At 39.9% G+C, this 23,173-nt stretch overlaps 1 long non-coding RNA gene across 2 annotated transcripts; it reads left to right on the forward strand.

Annotated features, from left to right (window-relative positions):
- Positions 1-1,010: 1,010 nt before the first annotated feature.
- Positions 1,011-23,046, forward strand: LOC118925914 (uncharacterized). Of its 2 annotated transcripts, XR_008996395.1 has the most exons (5): positions 1,011-5,821; positions 6,149-6,238; positions 9,093-9,173; positions 13,274-13,374; positions 22,846-23,046. It is a non-coding gene; the product is annotated as an uncharacterized LOC118925914 (long non-coding RNA). The 2 variants fall into 2 exon arrangements; XR_005030240.2 differs by having other exon boundaries at positions 1,011-6,238.
- Positions 23,047-23,173: the final 127 nt, after the last annotated feature.

The following is a 23,173-nucleotide window of genomic DNA, read 5'->3' on the forward strand; positions in this document are numbered from 1 at the left end:
AGCCTGGTGCTCGGGCCCCAGCAACACAGAACCCTTGGAAGGGCAGGAAGAAGAGCTAGCGAGCCTCCCAGCCCGGTGTCCTCCCTGCCTGCAATGCAGAGCTTTCCTGCGCTGAGCCGGGTCCCAGCAACGGCTTGGGTTGAGGCCAGGGACAAGGCTGGGGCAGGGTGGTGCTGGACTGGGGTGCTATACACACTCTGGTGGCTGCAGGGCTCTCTGCAGACTTCACCCTTTGACTGGAAGGTGGGTTCACATCCTGTAGGGTTGGGGAATGTAATGGGCTTGTGAATAACATTTAAAAATATATTTTGTCAACACATCTAAAGCAGAAAAACTCCAGTCAGTGCCACATGTGTTTCCATGTGTGTTGAGACTGTAGAGAGAAACCAAACGACTCTGTACTGAACTTGTCAGAATATAACCAAAAATTCTGCTAATTACTTCAGCATGAAGCCTACTGAGAACTCTCCCTTAATCATCAGAAGCAGGTCCTATTAGCAAGCACCGCGGCTCAAACACTACTTTATTGTGTTTCTTGGACAACTGCAAAAGCTTATCTTTCACTGCAAGGTTTTCTCATTTTTGGAACCTCCATCCCAGTAACAGTCATCATTATGAACTACATCAGGATTGCGGTGCTAGGAAAATACTGTGTAAAGAGATTCCTGAAATGGGTATGGACATTCATGTTGGAGTGGTGGTTCTTACCAGAAAGTGAAATGCTAGCAAATGAATTGATTTTTCTAGGCCGCTGGCTTCATTGCCCAAGAGAACAGCAAGTGTAAAAATCTGCCAGTGTGATCGTGCTCTTTAGCATGTTTGTTTTATCTCTGAAAGGCTAATAGTAATGACAGAACAAAGTTAAAGGAGCTTTGAGCTCAGGAAGAAAAATTAAGAGGTTTGTAATGCTTACAAAGAAAAACATTATTTCTCTTTAGTCTTTTTTTGCTTCCCATTTCAGCTCCCTTTAGGCATCTGCACAGTCTGGGGGAAAAAAATCTGTTAAAATAAGAAAGAAGACAGTGAAAGCAATGAAAGAAAGTAAGTTCTCAGAAAGAGAGAATGTATAATTATTTATATGGATCTGAGAGAGCTTTCGTGTAGAGTCTGTAAATGTTTATATTTGGTTTTTAAATGAAGTATGGTAAACTCCATTTACTATTCAGAAATCCAAATTTATAAAAGATTTTTGTTGTTGTTGTTATTGTTGTTAGTGGGAAAAGGAGGTAGAAAGGGGTTGGGATAGAGTTTATTCACATTGCATAAAAGTTCTTTCTTTGCAAAATGATTCACTGAAAGCTTCCTTTAAATAACAGCTCTGCTGGTGCATTTAATGTACCAAAAAAATCAATTTTAAACAGAATTTTAGGAATAAAGTCTGTGTTATGCAGTGGAAATGTATAAGGCATTTAAAAATGAAAACAGACTGGGATGAATATTAGAATAAATTTTCATTCCTTGAATAAACTCTTACTAGGCAAGTATCAGGATGTGGCCCTAAGAGTGTGATGGGCAGGTCAGTGTGGGGGGAGAAAGTTAAAGGAGTAATTTAGGTAGGATTAAGGGGGGGAGTACAGATTTATGTTTAAAAATTGGACTTGAAATAATCTAAGGAATGAATTTTTATAGGAGACCTTGCTTCAGTAAAAGCAAATTGATGGATTTCTAGTTTAGTTCAAGATATAGATAACCTTCCTTGCATTTAAGCCTGCAGGTAATTTCCTTACCACTTCCAAATTCCCATTGAACTAACCAACTAAATACATAGCAGAGAAATCTGCCCAGGTATTTACCTGGTTTCTGCAAAAACAAGTAGGATAGAAAAGAGCAGTGAGCGGAGGAAGGGTTGCCCCTAATATTTTTAGGTTGCTACCCCTAAAGATTGCTAAGGTAATATACATAATGTAAAAAAAGTATTATTAGTACTTTGGATCCAAAAGCTTCGATTATTTCAACAGTAATTTGGAGCTGAGGGCTATGAAGTAAAAAGATATTAAAATGTCTTGTTTGAGAGTGAGGGAAAGTGAACAGATACGATTTCTTGCTTGGTTGTGATCAATAATTTAGGTTCAAATGTTATTGAAAGAGAAGTTCCTATAGGTCAAGGATAGGAATATATATAGAGAAAAAAATCATAGCATAAGTTATGTCAAAAGAAAAAAGGAAACCTCTGTCTTGGCCCTTTCAACACAGACACAGGAAGACTGGAACTCACAGTTGCATGCGACTACTTTGGTGCTGGTAAGCGGAAGGTCTCGAAACCACACACACCTTTTCTAGCGCAGCGTGTTTGTGAGTTGTAGACTGGAATAGGGGTAGAGAACTAAAATGTGGCCTAAGACTAAGTCAAGATCCAATGAGAGAAAGAAGTCAACTTCATCTGGTGAAAGAATCATCTCCTGTGGAGAAAGGAGGCTCCTGAGAAATTTTTCATGTCAGGATGACCAAAGCTTTTTTAAGAAGATGCCTCATTTGATGCCATGTTTTCTTGCACTGCTGTAATTCACAATCCTTTCTTCACCTTCAGGTTCAGTAAAAGCTTTGTAGAAGGTTTGTGGTGACTGAGAGGTTGACAGGGAATAAAGGAAAAAGGAATCGGGAACACACTGGGGCCCTAGTGAAGCTGTGGGTATCACACAGCTGTGGCAAAGGCTGCGAGAGATAGTGAGAGGGTAAGACGCATAATCTAAGCAAAATCCACCATGAAAATGTAAGTCCTTATAAACTGGCCAACATGTTAGAGCAGATGTTAGATTTCTCATTGAGTGTGGTAGAGAGAGTCAGTGGTTTTTTTTTTTTTTTTTAGATATCAAAGAGCCAGTGACATCTGGGGTGCACAGTGTCTATGTCCTTAGAGGTAAAGAGATAAGTCTATCAAAAAGTAAAATGAAAAATAGCCACAGTTCAATCAAATAAAGCAGTTATCACAGGAACCATGACTAGTTAAGTGTGTTATTTAGTGACAAAGATTCAGAGATTTGTACTTCACGGCAGGATGGAGTGGGTCACAGTAGACCCATGTCCTTGCTACAATAACTAGACAGATCCTGAAATTCTCCAAAATGATATATTTAAAGACATATTTGGACGCAAAGAGCACTAGATAGTTGGAATTCCAGTTTGGAGGTGATGTGACAATTACCAGCTACTTGCTTCACTGAGCCCATTTGCCAATTTGGTTAATAAAAAAAAAAAGAAACTGACTACATGCTGTTTATGAGAGACACACTTTAAATAAAATACTGTTGGGGAGAGACTTGCTTTATTTATAAGGATACAGGAAAATGGAAAACTAGTAAGAAAAAAATATGCCATATATACACACCAACCAAGATAGCTGATATAGCTGTATTAATAGCAAACAATAGGACCTAAGGTAAGAAATGTTAATAGAGACAGGAGAATTTCCATAATGATAAAGGAGCTGACTCATGAAGACAATAATTTAAAATTTGTATACACCTAACAGTTATAAAAGATACAAAGCAAAAGTTGAAAGAACTGAATGAAGATAGAAATTAAAAATCCACAATTAGAGCTGGAGATTTTAATAGACCATTCTCAGTAACTGATTATAAGTGATGGAAATATGTAGAGAAAAAAATTAATAGAAACATGGAAGAACTGAACCTAACAAATATAAGACATCACAGCCAACAACTGCAGACCACAATTCTTTTCAAGTTCACATGGAACATTACCAAAGTAGACCATATGCTGAATCATAGATTAAGTCTTAAAAAAGCTTAAGGGCTAGGAACATATAGAAAACATTATTTAACCACACTAGAATTATACTTGAAATCAATAATGGAAAGATAAATAGGAAATCTCAACTTCAATAACACATGTATCAAAAGAAGAAATCACAATAGGAGTTATGAGATATTTTGAGCTCAATAATAATACAAATTTGGCATATCAAAACTTGAGGAATCGAGTTTCTGACTAAAGAGAAATTTATAGTTTTAAATGAATATAATAGAAAAAGAAAAGTTGAAAATCAATGATTCAAGCCTCCTTCTAAGGAAATTAGAAAATAAACCCTAAGTATATAGAAGGAAAAAGAAAGCAACGGCATAGACAGCAAAGATATCTTGGAGATGAAATCAGCAAATTGGAAGTACAAACCACTTCAGAAAACTATTTAGCAATATCTACTAAAGCTAAACATTTGTATATCCTACCATCTAGCAATTCCACTCTTGGGATGTATACCAAGAAAAATGAGTTTTTATATTCTCCAAAATAGGATATATAAGATATATTTATGTATATCCTATTTTGTGTGTGTGTGTGTGTGTGTGTATATACACACACACACACACAAGGCATGAAGGATGGATCCCTTCCCTAACCCTACATTGTCATGTCACTACTTCTCATTTTCTGCAGAAGACTGGAGGTTGTCTCTTTGGAGAGTGTGAATCTGCCAGGTTATGGATTTGGGCATGCCCAGCATAAACAGAAAAGTGGGAGTGAGATACCATATTGAAAATAAAGGCTTAGTGAAAGTTGATTTCCTCAGTGGTGAGATCTATGACTCTTTTCCTTCACTTGGGTCTCAGAAAACTAAGCCAGCACGAAATCTTCTGGAAGAGAAGATAGTTCCTTTCTGAGGACACTGCCTAGCCTAAAGGAAAAGACTGCTTGTGTCCTTTCTTGCAAGAGCCCTATGTTCTTGAGGCTTTCAGGCAGTCAGCTGAAGAGCCCAGGGGATTGGTCTTCAATGATCTGCCCCTCACCTGGAGAGCTCATGACTGATAACCTGACCTCCTCCAGGGCCCACCACCTCTGGATTACCCCCTGTTTGAAGGAAACAGCAAACTTTTAAAAAAGACTATTTAAAAAGATAAAATTACAATTATGTTAAGGGCACCCTAATTTAATAAATAAATCCTGATACAGGTTTTTTTTTTAAACAAAATCAGATGATTCTGAATTTCACCCAGAATAATAAATATAAAAGACAATAATTTTTAAAGGGTAAGGGAAATAAGGGAAGTGGACTTACCATACAGGATATTAAAATTAATCATAAATTTACCAGAAGTGGCAATTTACATCAGTAGGGAAAGAGTAGATTGTCCAGTGAATTGTACTGATAAATCATTAGAAAAGGAAAAGGGAAGTGACTTTTATTTCTTTTTCAGTGGTTAATAAGTGAAGACTTCATGAGAGCCAGGCTCCCTGTGTCTGAGTTGGTGAACCATGGGTGTTCTGTAGTCAGTCTAAACTAAGATGCTTGCTGCTTTTCTTTGTCTTTTTCAAAGCTCAACTGAGCAGTGGCATTTGGTTAAGTCAAAATAGAGAGACAAAAGTAAAAATAAACTTGTTTGGCCTTCTTTCTTGAAAGGAGAGCAAAGATGACTGAGATGGGTGCGTTCTCACCTCAAGGGCCTGAGGGACACTTGGAGCTTTTTGACATGCACTGTTTGTTTTCAATGGGAAATTACTCAAAATATAATAAGGAAATATTTTGCTGAGTAAATAGATTCGTTTACGTCTTGCGGCATGGGTGGTTAAGAAGAATCCTGGCCTTTTAGCTCACTTGGCTGAAATCCCTGGTCAAAGAGAGAGATTTCTCTTCTCACTAGTATTTCTGTCTTGTCGGAGGGGTTCTTCCTCCTCCTTCTTTTGAAATCAGATATTTTAAGACACTTGAAATCCAGGGAGGGAAAAGAGACTTATTCCACTGTGATGGGGAAGAAAATTATGTTTTGTGGTCACAGCCTTTCCTGGACCTCCTCTACCGCTCTCCAGAGTATTCGAGTTTTGTCAGCTCAGAGCCTGGATTTGTGATGCAGAATTGAGGCAACAGGTAAGACAGACACACGACCAGGTGAGTGAGGATGTGGAGTGACGTTGCAAAGGACAGGTTACCCAGGAGAAAGAAAGCTGGAGATGAAAGGAGGGCAGAGGGAGGATGGGGAGTAGCAGGACTTGGGCCATGGAGAGGATTTAGACTGGGAGCTGGGAGGGAAGGAGGAAGAGGTTTCTGGGCTCAGCTGTGCTTCCCGTGCTGAGTACTGAGAACAGACAGGACCCAGCATGACAGGCTGTGCCCTCAGTGTGTAGTTCTCTCCACATTTCATGGCAATTTTCCCCCAAGTATAAGTTGGAAATGATTTCATTTATTTTTTTTCAGCAGACTGTGATTCTTTGAATCAAAACTTATGTGCTGAAGCTACGCCAAGTGGGTTCCAGTTATATTTGGGTTACGCCACAAAAGCCAAAGGTTGTATCACGCTTGGCCCCGTGTGCTGGCTTTTCTCTTGACTTGCCGTGTCTTTTTCTCTCAAATAAGGGTTCTCCCATTCCTTGCTCATGCTTTCTGCTTCAGGCTGTCCTTCGCTGATTCCTTTAATCGCACTGCAGGTAAAAATACGTTTTAAAAAAAAATCAGTCTCGACTATGACCCCTGTCACCTCATCTTTTGTCCTCATTTTCTGCCTCTGAAAAAACGTTGAGTTTGGGAATGATTATGCCTTTCAAAAGGACCGCAGCGTGTTTGCTACCAAGTGGCTACCTATGGACATAGCAATATAATTCTGAATCACAAAACCCTCGTCTGCAGTGGAAATGTTCAATACTGGGCCCTTGCTTCCTTACATATCCTTCCTCTGCCTCCAAAGACACAAGCACTCACTTCCTGGCAGTTATTAAGCCCTACACATTGTAGTCAAGCATTCGTTCAACAGCCAGTTTCTGAATGACTATTAAGTGTAGGGGCTGCAGCAACAATGCAAAAAGATGTAACAAAACAGACAAAAGAGAAATCCTGCTTTCATGGTGTTTACAAATCGAGTGGATATATATTAGATAGTGGCAAATGCTAAGATTTAAAATGAAAGCAGGGTTAGTAAGGATAGGAAATAATCAGGGTGGAGGAAGCTGGAAACTTCAATGGGATGGATGGGCGGGGCATTTTCACTGGGAAGGAGGCGGCTTGGACACCTTTATCTGGATCATCCAGTTTGTTGTGAAACGTTTGTGCTCAGTACTCTCTTATTAATCCCTTGTTTTTTTGTAGAGTTGGTAGTAATGTCCTCACTTTCATTTCTGATTTTAGTAATTTCAGCCTTATTTCTTTTTTTTTCTTAGCTGTCTAGTTAAAATTTTGTCAATATTGTTGTTCTTTTCAAAGGGACAACTTTTTGTTTTGTTTATTTTCTCTATTGTTTTTCTAGCCTCTCTTTCATTTATCTCTGCTCTTTATTATTTTTTTCCTTCTGCTAGCTTTGGGTTTAGTTTGTTCTTCTTTTCTTTTTTCTGGATAATTATTTTTTATTGAAGGGTAGTTGACACACAGTATTACATTAGTTTCAGGTGTACAACACAGTGATTCAACATTTATATACATGATAATTCTAGGTACCAGCTATCACCATACCAAGTTGTTACAATACTTTGACTATATTCCTTATGCTATACATTACATCCCGGTTACTTATTTATTTTACAATTGGAAGTGTGTGTATATATATATTTTTTTGTTTGTTTGTTTGTTTGTTTTGTTTTTTGTTTTTTGTTTTTTTTTGTGTGAGGGCATCTCTCATATTTGTTGATCAAATGGTTGTTAACAACAATAAAATTCTGTATAGGGGGGTCAATGGTCAATGCACAATCATTAATCCACCCCAAGCCTAATTTTCGTCAGTCTCCAATCTTCTGAAGCATAACGAATTTGTTCTTCTTTTCTTAATAAATAAAGTCAGGTTGATTTGAGAGCTTTCTTCTTTTTTAATGTTGGTGGTTACAGCTATAGATTTCCCTTTTAGCACTGCTTTCACTGCATCCCAACAAGTTTTGATATATGGTATTTTGTTTTCATTCATCTTTAAATATTTTCTAATTTCCTTGTGATATTTTCTTTGGCTCCCTTAGCTGTTTAAGAGTGTGTTATGTATTTTCCACACATTTGTGAACTTCTATTTTCCTTCTGTTACTGATTTCTAACTTCATCTTGTTGCAGTTAGAGAAGACATTTTATGTAATGTCTGTCTTTTTGAATCTCTTGAGTCTTGTTTTGTGGACTAACATATGGTCTATTTTGCAAAATGTCCCATGTGCCCTTGAGAAGAATGTGCATTCTGTTGCTGTTGGGTGAAATATTATGCATTGGCTGCCATAAGGCTGAGGAATGGGGACTTGGGGCTTGGGGCTGCACAGGCTCTACAGTGCTAATTGTTGATTGTGACAGAATTACCCTCAATTTAAAGGCCTAACCTTTGCCTGGAAGCTGCAAGCCTTCTAGTAGACTCCAGAGTTATAAAATAGTTGCATCATATTCTGATAGTACATTTGTTATCTAGGTGGAGAGATGGATTTCTGGAGATTCCTACTGCACCATCTTCCCTGATACCACTACCAGTTTTTATACTATTTCCAGCACTAGCACCCCCAAATCAGGCTAGGAATAATGCTTGATTACTGTCTGATTCAGCAAATAAATCACTCACATCACGAATGTTGGCTGATATTTTTGTTCATTTTGATTAAGAAGAAAGTGAAACAACATAGAAGTAGGACAGATCGTCACTTGTTTGGTGATGATGTGAGAGATTTCTTTCTTGAATTGGATAATAGTTTTTGAATACTGGGAGAATATTTCTGTGATTTTTTTGTTATTCATAATGTAACATGAAAGACACAACACTCTCAATTTTAACATTTAGAATCTGCATTCTTAACATTTCCTTCTCATTTTCTTAAATCTAGAACAGATCAGAAAACTATTTCTGTAAAGAACCACATAGTAAACGTTTTGGCTTTGCAGGCCTTGCTGTCTCTGTTGAAATGACTCAACTTTGCCGTTACAGCCCAAGTCAATGGTAGACGATACATAAACAGGGCTATGTTCCAATAAAGCTTTATTTATGGGTGCTCCAATTTGAATTTTATGTAATTTTCATGTCATGAAATATTCTGACAGTGAAATGTTTGCACATTCCTGACAGTGAAAACTGCACACCCCACCCTAACATTTTTCCATGCCCCCTGTTTATAGTTCTTCATACCACTCCACACAAGCTGAAATTAGTTTGCTCATTTATATGTTTTCTTGTTTACTCTCTTTCTCTTCACATTAGAATGTGGACTTGATGACAAGACAAGAGACCTTATAATTCAGCTTCTTATCTCTGAGCACCTCTAACAGTGCCTGGCATCTAGTAGGTGCTCTTAACTATTTTTTTAAAGAAAGAATGGAATTTCAATAGTAAATCCATGTCCACCTTACCATTACCTTCATTCTGGTATTTTTATGAAACAGAGCCAAAGAATATTTCAATTTCACATTACAAATGATGTGGAGAATTCCTCACTCCGTCTTGCTCCTAGGAAAGAGCCACGCCCTGAGAGCATGTTCAGGTCAGCAGGAGGTCCTATAGCTCCTCACAGAGCTAAAGCAGTGTTTCAGGCAGGGCAGCTGTATAAGGCAATGCTCTGTTGGAAGTTGGTTGAAAAATATTTGCAAGAAATATTTTCCTTAGTGTTCATGGCTTAATGGGAAGTTGTTATTTTAAAGGTGCTGTACAAGGCCCATCGTGTTCCTAGAACAGCTTCTCTATGAAACGGCTCTAAATGCGTTTCAGGCGCTCTGGGGACCTTTTTGATAGAGACCAAATTTCACAGTTACTGACTTGGCCATGTTTGCTCAGAGAGACAGCCTTGTTTGTCCTGCTTGGTAATTGTGAGGCATGGCTCCCTGAGAAACCATCCAGGCCCGCGAAGGACTTCGGTGCGTGCAGGCGCAGGCTTCTGGTGCCCTCTCCGTGGGGTTCTAATCTGTCTGACTGTAGGTGGACCTGCTGACCTATAAAACTTTGAATAAGTGTCATTACAAGACACACTCTAATAAAAACGGTCCATTTAAAAGCTAACCTGTGTCCCGGGCAGGATCTTGGAAAGAACATCTGGAAGATTTCCAAATGGAACATTTTCAGTGTCATCCATGGCAGAGTTTATATAGGAATGTAGCACTGTTAATTGGACATTAATAGTACCTACATCAACAGCATTGTTACAGATGGTAGGTAGCGGTTGCACCCCAGAGACATGTAGTTGCCGATTTTCCGCAAGTGTCTCAAACTCATCCAGTTAAAAAAAAGTGAAAGCAGGTCTTCCCTGAAGCTCCTCTGAGCTGGGTTCCCTTCAGTGTCTGCTACCTTCCTCTGGTCGCCCACACCAGGAAGGCCTCAGTTTCAGTTACCTCTGCCCCTGACACCCCACGCCCAACCGACGGCCCTGCCTGGCACTGTAATTTCTCCTGACCAGTCTGTTTCTCCCATCCCTCTGCTACCCTCGCTATGGGCTGCTTCATCTCTAGCCTCAACCTTCTAACTGGCCCCCCAGTCTCTGGACTAATTCTCTTTGACTGGTTCCACTCACTGTAGCCAGAGGGATTTCTTGCTGAGACTCACATGTGATGCTGATACCTGTGTTCACTGGATGCCCCATTTCCTGCAGCATAAGGGCTGAACACATTGGTGTGTAAGGCCCTTCCCAATCTATGCCACCTGACTCAGATTTCAAAGTGTGCCCTCCCCGCTGCTCAGCCCTCCATCCTGAAGGCCCACCATTGTGCCCAGCTTCTTCCATTCCCAGGCTGTGGCCACGCTCCTCCCTCTGCCTTAAAGGCCCCCTTCCTCTGGGCCTCCCTTGGTCATCAGAGGCCTGACCCACTTCCGCAGTTTCCCTTGGCTCTCACTTCTGATGTCCCCACACTGGACAAGGGAGTCATTGGCGGCCACAGCGAGGGCATGGGAGCCCAGACTGCAGCACTGGGGGTCGAGGTCTCTGCAGAAGCAGTCAGCACCTTCCATTAACAGTATCTTTAGGAGCTAGGTCAAGGTCTCCCTTGTGTGGCTTCAGGAGCCCTGCCAGGGGGTGACTAGCGGTGGACACTGTAAAATTTCTCAGGCAGCAGGATCAAGCAGAGGCCAAGGCATAAGCAGTTGGTCGGGCTGGGAGGCCACTGAGGTAGCCACGGCACACAGGGGCCCATAGTGGCAGAGCTGGGCCCTGACGATGCAGCTGCAGACCCAGGAGGAGGCTCAGACACAAGGGAGCTGGCCTGGCAGGGAGGCTTTGCAAAAGCAGACAGGAGAGCCCCCAGATCCTTTCCTCTGTTTCCCAGTTAGTGGATCACACCAGTTAAGACATGAGATACTTTCCAAGAGGAATCCTTTTGGCACAAATGCTTGGCCTATATAGAACCCTTATTATTCGAAAAAGAGTAGAAGGGAAACAAAAGTAGCCCGCAATGTAGAGGTCGCTTGTTCCGCTTGCTTAGATCCAGGCCCTGTGATACTGCTCTGTATCAAAGGCTTTCTCATTCTCCGGAGGCCCAGATGAGGGACTGGAGAGGGTGGAAGGAAGAGGTCAGGATGTCCTCTCTCTACTTCAGAAGGCCCCCCCACCCCACCCCACAATGGCTGTGTCCGCCTGTGGCTCCAGCTCTCACTAGACAGGACAGCCTCTTCCTGCGCAGCCTCAGGCCGTGGAGGGCCCAGCCTCGCCAGGTAGCCTGGCTCTGTGCCCCCAGCACTGTGGCTTTCCATCTCTCCAGCATCCCTGTGTGGCCCCTCGTCTCTTCTGTCATCTCTGCAGCCAATTTTCTGTATGTAACTTATCTGTTTAAAACATCCAGATTGTTTCTGTTTCCCTGATTGAACTCTGAGTCATATGGGAGAAACTCTTAATATAAGAAGGAAAATATAGTACTCAGAAGGCAGAGGGAACATAAATGTATAAAAGATTTGTTGCAGAAAAAGGAGACAGTTTAAGGCAGCATCTGCTATGGACTCAAAGATATGTAAGAAAACATGGACTTTACAAAATAAGACTGAAGTCAGTCATGAAGCTAAGGTTTTCTTGAAAAGCTAAATGGGATAAGAAAGGAATCCAGTTGGATAGAAGATGAAATAAAAGATCTGACTTGGTATGTCAGAATACTAAGTTAGTAAAATGGAAGACAAGCTTAAGGAAACCTCCCAAAATAAAGAGAAAAGGAGGAAAAAATATTCTGAGAAAGGAAAATAGTTTTAGAGGCTATCTTTCTAAACTTAGTAAAGAGTTTTATATTTTGATAAAAACAAGATGGAAGATTTATTATAAAGCTGAGAGGGCTTTGGTTAAATTTTTTAAAAGTTGGATTTTTAAGCAAAATATAAATGTGTGTCACAGTTTGTGCCAGGAATTGTAACAATCAGTTGTGAATCAGAGTCACTCAAGGACTGTTAAACAAAAAGACAAAATTCATGACTCTGTCCTCAGAGATTTTATTGAGGAGGTCTGGGGCAGGGCCTGAGAATCTTTATTTTAAATAAATGATCTCAGTTCATTTTGACACACTGGTCAGGACGGAGGTTTTAAAGTTACTGGTTTGAACAAAGAGTTAAATACTGCACCACCTGGTATACCCTAAGGGCATATTCTGTGGGAGGGGGGGTATTGTGGGCTAGCACAGGACATGATTTCTTTTAACTGAGTTAACTCTATTGAGCAAAAATTAGTAACTGGGTACAAATGTTTGGGGAAGAAAGAAGATCGTTAAGATAATTGAGCAGGAAAAGGCAAAGAAAGACCAACTTCCATAATGAATTAAGGCCAAACACTCATAAATTAGTGTTAAAAGGAGACTCTCCCAAGTCTGGCCCTGCCATAGACAACCTCTACAGGGTCATGGCCTCAGGGACTCATGGAATCCCTAAGACACTCAGACCTAAACATTGGCGAAGAGGTTCTTTCCTTCACACCCTTGAATCATGGATGGAGATAACCAAAGGGAAATTGGTGTCTAAGATACTGAGTATAGAGGTAATCTGCCTTGCAAAGTAGAACATGCAGCCCAGAGGTCACAGTTGCATGAGGGATGCCCAGCGATTAAATCTCGCCCTGTTTGAGACTTTGTTTCTAAGTGTCAGTTTGAAATGCCATATTTAACAACCACTATTCAGGAGTGGTCCCTTAGATATTAGGTGCAGTGATGTCTAGACCAAGAAAAGCCATTTCACAACTACCTAGGTCCATGCGCTTGGTTCCAATTTCCTGCTGTAAGTTCAAGCTTCTTTTCCAAATCACTCCATCTTTCCAGGGATACTCCACCTACCAACAAGGGTGCAATCCAACCTCTGTAGATTCTGTTGTAAAACCATATTAAAGCACACACACTCTTGTCGTTTTCACTCTATGAGCCCAAATACTGTAAAGAGGAGTTTCCAGAAAGGAGTGTTCACACTGTTTGTGTGTGTTTTATGTTCATTTTTAGTACCAGAACACCAACTTCAACTCAGAGACAAATGACCAAGTAGCTATATAAAAGGAAAAAGGAGAGAGAAAAAAGGAAAAAGAAGAAGACAGGGCAGAGAGGTAAAGAGGCATTAATAACTAAGTAAAATGCAAGTGTGGGGCCCAAAAGAGAAACCGCACGCTCATGTAGGACATTGCTGGGGACAACAATGGCGGGAAAGAGAAGGGAATGGAATTCCAGGGCTTTGTTGCAGCTTCACTCTTGAACTAAGAGCACAGCACAGGAAGCTGTCAGCTCCGTTTTGCTTTAACATGATCAGAAGCCTTCCCTCTGGGTGAGATGCTCAGTCCCCTGGCCCCTTTCTCTAAGGCCTTAATGAGCCAGCTCCAAGGCTGTCTCTCCACTGGTCAATGGCAAAAGTACGGAAAATTCCAGACAGTGTATAAACAAAAACCTTCCAGCATATCTGGCTTCAGGGTGCATGATATATGATGGTAGAGTTTTCACTGGTAGTTTTCCTCCCTAATGATATTTTTCTTAGACTAACAAGGCAGGCTCCTTTATGCTGCCGCACACTGTGGCTCCCCCACCCCACCCTGCCTCAGAAGCTCAGCAGCTGTGTTTCCTGCCAGCTTCACCTGCTCATGAGAACGTTCCTCTCATGGTTCTTAACATATTTAAGCAGATAAATGCAATTCTTTATTTCCTGTGTCCCCTGGAACCTGGAATTATTTGTCATGAATAGGTCAGATAACTTTAATATTTAATACATATATTGGTATGTTATCTCTCTCCTGCTGTTTCTATGTGACAAATATTGTTTCCTGAGAAATCTGAAAATGCACTTTATATGGACCAGGGTTGGTCGATTGGCAGTCAGTGGGCTGGAGACTCCAATTACCTGAAAGCAAATTCACTAAACATGAATTCAGGTAATGACCAATTTCCTGAATTAACAGGGACTCCCCACACATTTCGATTTTGCCTTGGTTTCTGCAAGGCTCCCAACCCTGCCCACCCCTTTCCTTGTTACTGCCATTTTATATACAAATGGGTGGTTTTCCTGTGACTACACAAGATACTTACTGTCTTTTCTATCCTGGAAGATTTAGCACCTGGCCTAGGATTTGCTTTTTTAGCCCTATCTGTAACTGCTTCTATGGTATTTATAAAGAGGTGCTGTTCATTCTTCTTCAAACAATGTTTAGGGCCTTGGAGGGAAAACAGAAGTTCCCATTGCCAGGATCCTCACCTGATCCTAATCTACTCACCCACTGTGCACGTACAGTGCAGTGATGTAGTACTTAGCTTACTGCATACCCTTTGCCAATGAGCCATCATTGTCTGTGTAGCTATATAAAGAGCTCCGCCCAGTGCTCCCCTTGGGCTGCCAGAGGCTGAGACAGATTCTGGACATGCCAGATGCAGATGTAATTCTACCACTCAATCTGCCAAGGAATAAAGCTTGGCATGAGACCTTTTACCCACAGTGTTCCTTTGTCTTTACTTGGTCTCACAGAATCCAAAGTGAACTGGCTCAGAGCTGAAGTCCTCCAGCCTGATAGGCCTTCCCTATGTTTGCTCATGTACACCCTACAGCTGCTCCATAGCCCTGTCCTTGCCATGTGCCTGGACCTGTGGTGGTGAAACTACAGCAAACTGGCCCACCTGGTTTGAGGGATTTAGAGTGCAAGCAGAAGTCACACTGGTTACCAGCCCAGTAGGTGATTTAGAACACTGTTTCCAGGTATCTGGCCTGCTTCCTAAGTGGACAGTGGGGCCAAGGCTGCGGCTCTCCATGGCACTGCCACTCAGTAAGCTGACTACTCTGTCCAGGTGATCTTCTGTTTCCCCTGAGGGGCTGCAGAGGGACAGGAGCCATGGTGGTCTCTGCCCAGACGGTCTTCACACCAGCACAGGATTGGGGGTGTGTGTCCTATTAAACCTTAGCTAGTGGTGTTGAGAACTGTTATGCCCACCTTCCCACACTGAAGGGAGTGCCACACAGCCTTGGAAGTGACACAGAGGACTTGGGGGAGGGTGGGAGAGAGGCGCCAAGGCGTCCCCTCCAGGGGTGGGGTGGAGAGACTTCAGAAGGTGATGGAGAGGAATCCCTCTAGACAGAGTCCAAGCACCTCTGCATTCTGAGTGAGGAGAAGGCTTCCAGGGCAGGACCCCAAGGATTTGCCTTTATTCACAATGCTCTCAGAAGAAGTAAACGTGGAGGAAGTGAATGTCCTGAAGTTACTTCCCTACATCTTTTTTCAAAGCACTATATATCTTTAAAAAAAACCATGTAAACCATTTTTAAGTGTACAGTTAAATGGTATTAGTCACGATGTGCATCCATCACTACCATCTATTTCCAAAACTTTATTACCACAAACAGAAACTCTGTCACCATTAAGCAATAACTACTCATTAACTTTGGGTATGGGGGTGACCTTTAATCTACTTTCTATCTCTGTGAATTCACCCACTCTAGGTACCTCACCTAACTGGAATTGTATAATATTTTTCCCTTAGCACTTGGCTTATGTTACTTAGCATAATGTCTTCAAGGTTCATCTATGTACTGTGTCAGAATTTCATGCTTTTTTATGGCTGAATAATATTTGACGTTTCTTTTCTAACCACTGGGTTTATCCTACTTTAGGTATCTTTGAAAAACACAGGACTACCTGTAATGCATGAAGTCATGCATGTCATCAAAGCCTTTGTCTTAAGAAAAGACAGCAGGGCTGGTGGAGAAGCAGCCCCAGCAGCTCAGGCTGGGGAGGAAAAGAGTTAATGCCCTAAGGAATCCATTCTTTGCACAGAAGTCTCCTTCCCAAGAGGAACTGACTGCATTCTGCCTTTTTGAGTTGGGAGAACTTGGAAGAATGACCCAGCAAGGAATTAACTATATGGAGAACAATGATTCAGAATCCATTTTAATCTTTGCCTACACCTTAAAGGAAAATGTTCCTCATTTGTGGTTATTTATAGTACTGTAAATCAAGCAAATGCCATGAAGTGCCAATAAAATTTTTAAAAAATCAGCCTTAAATAGCTAAACTCTCAACAGCAGCTCATAAAGTGAGGCTTGGCAGTTGTTAGGTTAAATTGACAGTCCTTTGGGGAGTTGAGATATCCAAGAGGCAGAGGTAGTTAAGAGGATAGTGATAAATGGTTGGGCTTGTTGGTTGGAGAGGTTTTATAGCTCACATTTAAGCTTAACCTCCTGTGAGAAAGTGAATGGGAAGTAGAGGTTATCACTTCTTCATAGCCACCCCACTGAGGGGGTCATGTGACAGACTGGGCAAGGCAACAGAGTTTATTTAAAGGAGGGAATCTGTCTAGGTAACATGAAACTGTCAGGCAGAAAGAGAGCAAGAAAGAGCATGTGAGGGAGTTGTGCAAATCTAGCAAAGGTACAAAAAAGAAAGCAAAAAATTGAAATATCAGAACAGGAATTTTAAAGATCACAATAAAGAAAAACAGTAAGAGTGTACTTTCCCTGAGACTTCTGGTAGAAGATGGTAGTGCAAAATGATACCTACTCCACTCCCTGTGCCAGAGCCTCCCACAAATCCCAACCTGAAGAAAAACAGGGCAAGCTTCCATCTTTGATGAAACTTGGCTTGGACCCAACCACAGGATATGAGGAATATCTGGAGTCAGTTGGACAAAGAAGTAATCTTGAGAGTGACCATATTTCACTGTGAGTCTCTCCAGTTCCCGCCTGGGAGGCCTGCCCATTCTGGAGATGGGAGTTATGCCCTCACACAGACAAAGGGTAGATCTGGAAGCAAATATGAGCATGGTGTGGTTCTGAAGCACATGCCTGGAGCTGCCAAGGACATTGCACTCTCCCCACTTCCACAACCATTCCAAAAAAGAGTAGTAATAAGTGTAAAGGACAGAAAGTGAGACCAGTGCATTCTTTTCAAAAAGCAAACATAATAAACAAAAAGCAAATGAAGAACCTGCGTGAGAAGAAATTTTCCAGGACCAGAATGTTCTTCAAAGATATTGTTCTATACAGTTGACCTTTGAACACTGCAGGGGTTAGGGGTGCCAAACCCCCATGCAATTGAATATCATGTATAACTTTTGACTCCCCCAAACTTAATTACTAATAGCCTGGCTTTGACCAGAAGCCTTACTGATAACATAAACAGTTAACACATATTTTGTATATATACTATATTCTTACAGTAAAGAAAGTTAGGGAAAAGAAAATGTCTTTTCCAAATTGTTGCAGTTCTCCAAAAATTTTTCCAATATATTTATTGAAAATAATCTATGATTAAGTGGACCCAACACAGTTCAAACCTGTAATGTGCAAGGCTCATCTGTATACACAAGGAAGCTAAAAAGGAAAGACATTTTAACAAGCAAGCTAAAAGAGAATACGAATGATGTAACCATCACAGAGAGGAGAGAATAAAGACATGAAGAATTAACCTTCTGAGGGCTGGGAAGAAATATAAGATAATTTAAAAATCAAAACAAAACACAGAAATGTGAAAACAACAAAAGGAAAACCTCATGCTCCTAAAAACAGGTATGAAAGGCTGACATAGGAGATTTAACTAGAATCCTACTGTACTCTGTAAGTGTATATTATTGGTGTACCCATCAAAATGCCTGGTATAGGATAGGTACGTAGAGTTGAATCAATGAATAAGGCTAATTGGCAATTTTGAAGAAGAGAACAGACAAAGGGAACTTAAGAAGTAATTTAGATAGTAGAATTTTTTTCCTGACATAAATTAGATTTCAGTTCATAAGTCCAGAAGACACAATGCTCCAGAATGCTTTGGACAGATTCTGGTTAAGTTACTGAATGGGCCTTCAAGCAAAAAAAAAAAAAAAAAATCAAGCAATGTATTGGAGGGAATATAAGGCTGGCTTCTGAGTTTCCTGCAATGATTATCTAATTAGCCAACTTGTAGTGGTGCTTAATTAATAACAAGAAGATCCCAAACTTGTATATCGATTTAGGTTCTCAGGAATGTATAAAGGAACAAAAAGCTTCAATCTGAGGGAATTCGGCATTCCTGAGCTCATCTGATAAGAAAAAAAACAAATAATGACAAAATCTTTTCAGTCAAAAGAGAAATCAAACTAGAGAACTCAGGAAGGGCAGGGCAAGTAGTATACCAAGGGACTCACTAGAGTCATTTCTATAACTGTGGAGCCAGGGTTTCAGAGATTGATTTAAGTGGCATAAATACTGACAGTGTAAAAGTAACACGAAAATTATTTATTTATTTTTAGCATTTTTTAAGAATCTAAAACTTTACTTTTTATTGATGTACATATAATAAAATGCACAAATCTTAGTTATACGGCTTGATGAATTTTGCCATGTGTGTACACTCACATAATTGTCATCCAGATCAAGATATCAAATATTCTAATTTTTTTCCCCTTCACCTATTTCGATGAATCACCCCTTCTCTCTCCCCTGTGGAAAGCAGCAGTCTGTTCTCTGTGTTTGTGAGTCCTTTTTTGTTTTCCTCATTCATTTTTTGGTTTTTCAGATTCATATGGTATTTGTCATTATCTGTCTGACTTATTTCACCTAGCATAATATCCTCTATGTCCATCCATGTGGTCACAAAAGGTTAGATTTCATTCATTTTTATGGCCGAGTAAGAGTCCATTGTATATATGTACCACATCTTCTCTACCCATCTATTGATTGATATTTAGGTTGCTTACATATAATGGCTATTTTAAATAATGCTGAGATAAACATAGGCATTCACACGTTTTCTTTAAGTAATTTCCCAGAAGTGGAATTACTGGGTCATACGGTATTTCTATTCTTTGTTTTTTGAGGAACCTCTATACTGCTTTCCGTTGTAGCTGCACTAATTTACATTCCCACCAACAGTGTAGGAGGGTTCCTTTTCTCCACATCCTCACCAACACTTATTATTTATTGTCTTTTGGATGGTGGCCATTCTGACAGGTGATACCTCACTGTGGTTTTGATTTGCATTTCACTGATGATTAGTGACATGGAGCATCTGTTCATGTTGGTCATCTGCATGTCTTCTTTGGAAAAATGTTCAGATCTTCTGCCCATTTTTTAACTGGATTATTTGTTTTTTTGGTGTTGAGTTGTATGACTTCTTTATGTATTTCAGATATTAGTCCCTTATCAGATATATCATTTGCAAATACTGTCACCCAAACAGTAGTTTGTCTTTTTGTTTTATTGATGACTTCCTCTGCCATGCAAAAGCTTTTTCATTTGATGTAGTCCCAGTCATTTATTTTTGCTTTTGTTTCCCTTTCCTGGGGAGCCATATCCAGAAAAAAATTAGTAATGCCAATATTCAAGAATTTACTGCCTGTGTTTTCTACTAGGAGTTTTATGGTTTCTTGTCTTATATTTATGTCTTTAATCTGTTTTGAGCTTATTTTTGTGTATGGTGTGAGACAGTGGCCCAGTTTAATTCTTTTGCATGTGGCTGCCCAGTTTTCAGAGCACCATTTATTGAAAAGACTGTCCTTTCCTCACTATATATTCTTGCTTTGTTATGTATGAAATGACCCATATAAGTGTGGGTTTATTTCTGGGTGTTCTATTCTGTTCCATTGCTGAATTTATATATTCTTTTGCCAATACCACACTGCCTTAATTACTGTAGCTTTATTGTAAGTCTTGAAATGAAGTAGTGTTGGTCCTCCAACTTTGTTCTTTTTCACTATTGTGTTAGTTATTCTGGACCTTTTGTCTCTCCATATAAACTTTAGAATCAATTTGTTGATATCCACAAAACAGCTTGCTTGGATTTTGATTTGGATTGCATTGAATCTATAGACTAAGTTGGGAGGAACTGACATCTTGACAATGTTGAGTCTTCCCATCCATGAACTTGGAATATCTCTCTATTTAGTTCTTCTTTGATTTTTGTTCATCAGTTTTGCAATTTTCCTCATATGGCTTTTGTACATATTTTTACATTTATACATAAAATTTCATTTTTATTTATGCCAAAATAAATTGCCAATGGATACAAGATTTAAATATAAAAAATAAGCCATAATACTTATAGCAGAAAAGATGGCTGTATCTTTTCACAATCTTGGCACTGTCTATGTACCAGGGACTATTATGCTAAGTGCTTTATGGAAAATAACTAATTTAATCCTCACAACAAGAGTAGGAAGAAGGTATTATTATGATCTGTATTTCACAGATGAGGAAACTCAGCTTAGCCTTGCCCAAGACTGTAGAATTAGTAGGCAGATGAGAAAAGATTTGAACCTCAGCAGTCTGGCTCCAGAATTTGTTCTCTGAAGCACTATACTACACTGCCTCTGTGATGACCAAGTATATGCAGCACCCCTACACACCCTATGTATACACACAGATGATTTTAAGCTTCTGAATTTAAACATATTGTAAGTGTAAAAAAAATGTAAAGCAAACTGGGAAAATATTTACAACACATTATGACGAGGCAATGAATTTTAAAAATGCAAAAAGCTGATCCAAATCACTAACAAGCAGATGAAAGGAAGGCAGACACCATGCAAAGAAATACCAATGGCTACAATGTCACTCATCTTTAAAAGGTACAAGTTAAAACAATGATGAGGTGTTACTTTTATCTACAACATTGTCAAGTATTGAAAATTTTAATAATATTCCATGTTGAAGAAAAGGACATCCATATCACACTTTTGGAAGTGTAAATTGGTAGAACTTTTAAATGGTAATTTGGCAGCATCCATCAAAAAATTTAATGTACATATCATTTATTCTACTTCTAGGTATTTATTCCATAATGTATAGGTGGCTATAGACACATATGCACTGAATGTTCACTGCATCAGTATTTATGAGAGTGCTATTCAGATGTGATCTCCATGGTGATGACAATCCATCAATTGCTTGTTTTTAGTCTGCGAGGAGATAAGGGACAGAATATAAGTCAACTGTACATCTAAGAGCACTGCAAGTTCAAGGGACAAATTTTTTTCTCATAGAAATATCTTCTTGATTAAGAAAGTATGTTGATTTATATTCTGGTGCAAATTCCTTATCTCAATGTGAAATGAGTTTCTTGAAGTATACACAGACATCATTAACTGTGGTCATCTTTGGGATGTGGGGTTGGGATAGTGGAGAGGTAGGGCACGGGACTTTTTATCTTACATCCTTCCATACTAGTTGTTAATTTATACCTTTTCTTTTTTTTACATTTATACCTTTTTAAAACATGAATTAAAATATAAATTTTTGTTTAAAAGTCATGAATAGAAGTCAGATTAGACTCACTGTAGATCACATGTCCAGAAACCTGCTTTGGGCTGAAATTTGTTTGAGAAGACCTATTGAGATAATCTTTCTGTGATTTTTCTATGGAGTTATTTGTGTAAAGATGTAAAACCATGTCAGCTTGCTTCTCCAAACTCATAAATTGGTTTTTCTCACCTTAAAAAAAAAAACTTTATTATGGGCAATGCACATACCCCCCATACCAAATTTTCTGTCCATTTCTATGATGCATCTCAAAGCTAGGAAAGGAAGTCAGTGTTCTATTCCTGCAGTGTGACAATCAATCACCTCATTCTGATCGTAATTGTTATAAAGAAGTACAAGAGCAAACGACTGTGCCCAAAAAGGCCCAAAGGTAGTAAATCATGTAGGGGTCCTATATGCTCCATGGGAACCACAATTTATAGTGCCAAAAATTATGGGACATTAGGCCTTTCAGAGTCATGTGGAACACATTAATAAGCATTAACATTTGTACAGTACTGTGCAATTTGCAAAGCACTTTTATATTTACTGTCTTTCTTACTCCTTACAATAGATTTTTGGAGTAGGTCAGTTTCATAGATGAAACAGTGGATGTAGAAGGCTCATGCTGATTCCCCAAGTCACTAAGGAGTGAAGAGGTGCAGCCAGGTTGTGCCAGCCCAAGTTCTTACCACCACCCCCGACGGCCTTCCAAGGCATGGCCGACTGAAGCCGCCTCAGACAGAAGAGTCTGGGCGGCCTGCTCTTATTCTTTGTGTTTATTTGCATGATGTTTTGCCGACCATGGCTGTTGCCACTGTTTGTTAAACACTGCTACTTGGAGCAGGCAGGGAATACAGACAGCAGCTTGAGTTCTTAGTCATCTTGAACAGGATCAGGCGGACTGAATGAAGGGCAAGGCAGTTTTTGTTGATCTGAATGAAGGATGCTCTCCCATGTGAACCGTCTTCTTTGGCATTTCTTTCTTCCCTACCTTTGTTCTACTTGCTGCTTTTCTTCAGGAAGTTCAAAGTAATGATAATACAAGGATCTTCCTTGAGTTCTCTGTAACTCTGAGACCAACTTTTACACCACAGTCTCTCATGCCATCTTTCTTTTCCCAAGGCAGTTCGTTAAGCTTTCCATATTCACATTCCATTTCTATTTCTACTGTCCTGCACATAAACCCTACACAGAAAAATGATAATTATGTGATATTTTTCATTTATTGAGTACCTATTAAATGCCAGGCACTGTGGCAGACACTTCACACATTGTATATGTATCTAAACCTTGTAGCAAACTCTATATCATCTAACTCATTTCTTTCACTTTGCAGATGAAGAAACCAAAGCTGAGAGTGACTGGGTCCAGATCTCACGGCAGCGAGTGGCAGAGCTGGAATTCAAATGAAAGTCTGTGTGGCTTCAGAGCCGAGGTTCTCCCAAGCACATAGCACATAGTAATAATGCTTACTTATATTAGCTACTGAAAAAGATATTTAGTGAAAGTGTACATTTTAAAGTTATGTAATTTACAAGTTAGCATCATACTCTCTGTTCCTCAGCTCTTAAAAGGTGGGTTGGGGGGTCTAAGGTGATGAAAACCAAACCTAATGCAAATGCGGGGCTCCCATATCATATCCCTTACCGACCCTGAGGAGAATT

The sequence above is a fragment of the Manis pentadactyla genome, chromosome 3 (assembly GCF_030020395.1).
Source record: "Manis pentadactyla isolate mManPen7 chromosome 3, mManPen7.hap1, whole genome shotgun sequence".
In the NCBI taxonomy this organism is placed as follows: domain Eukaryota; kingdom Metazoa; phylum Chordata; class Mammalia; order Pholidota; family Manidae; genus Manis; species Manis pentadactyla.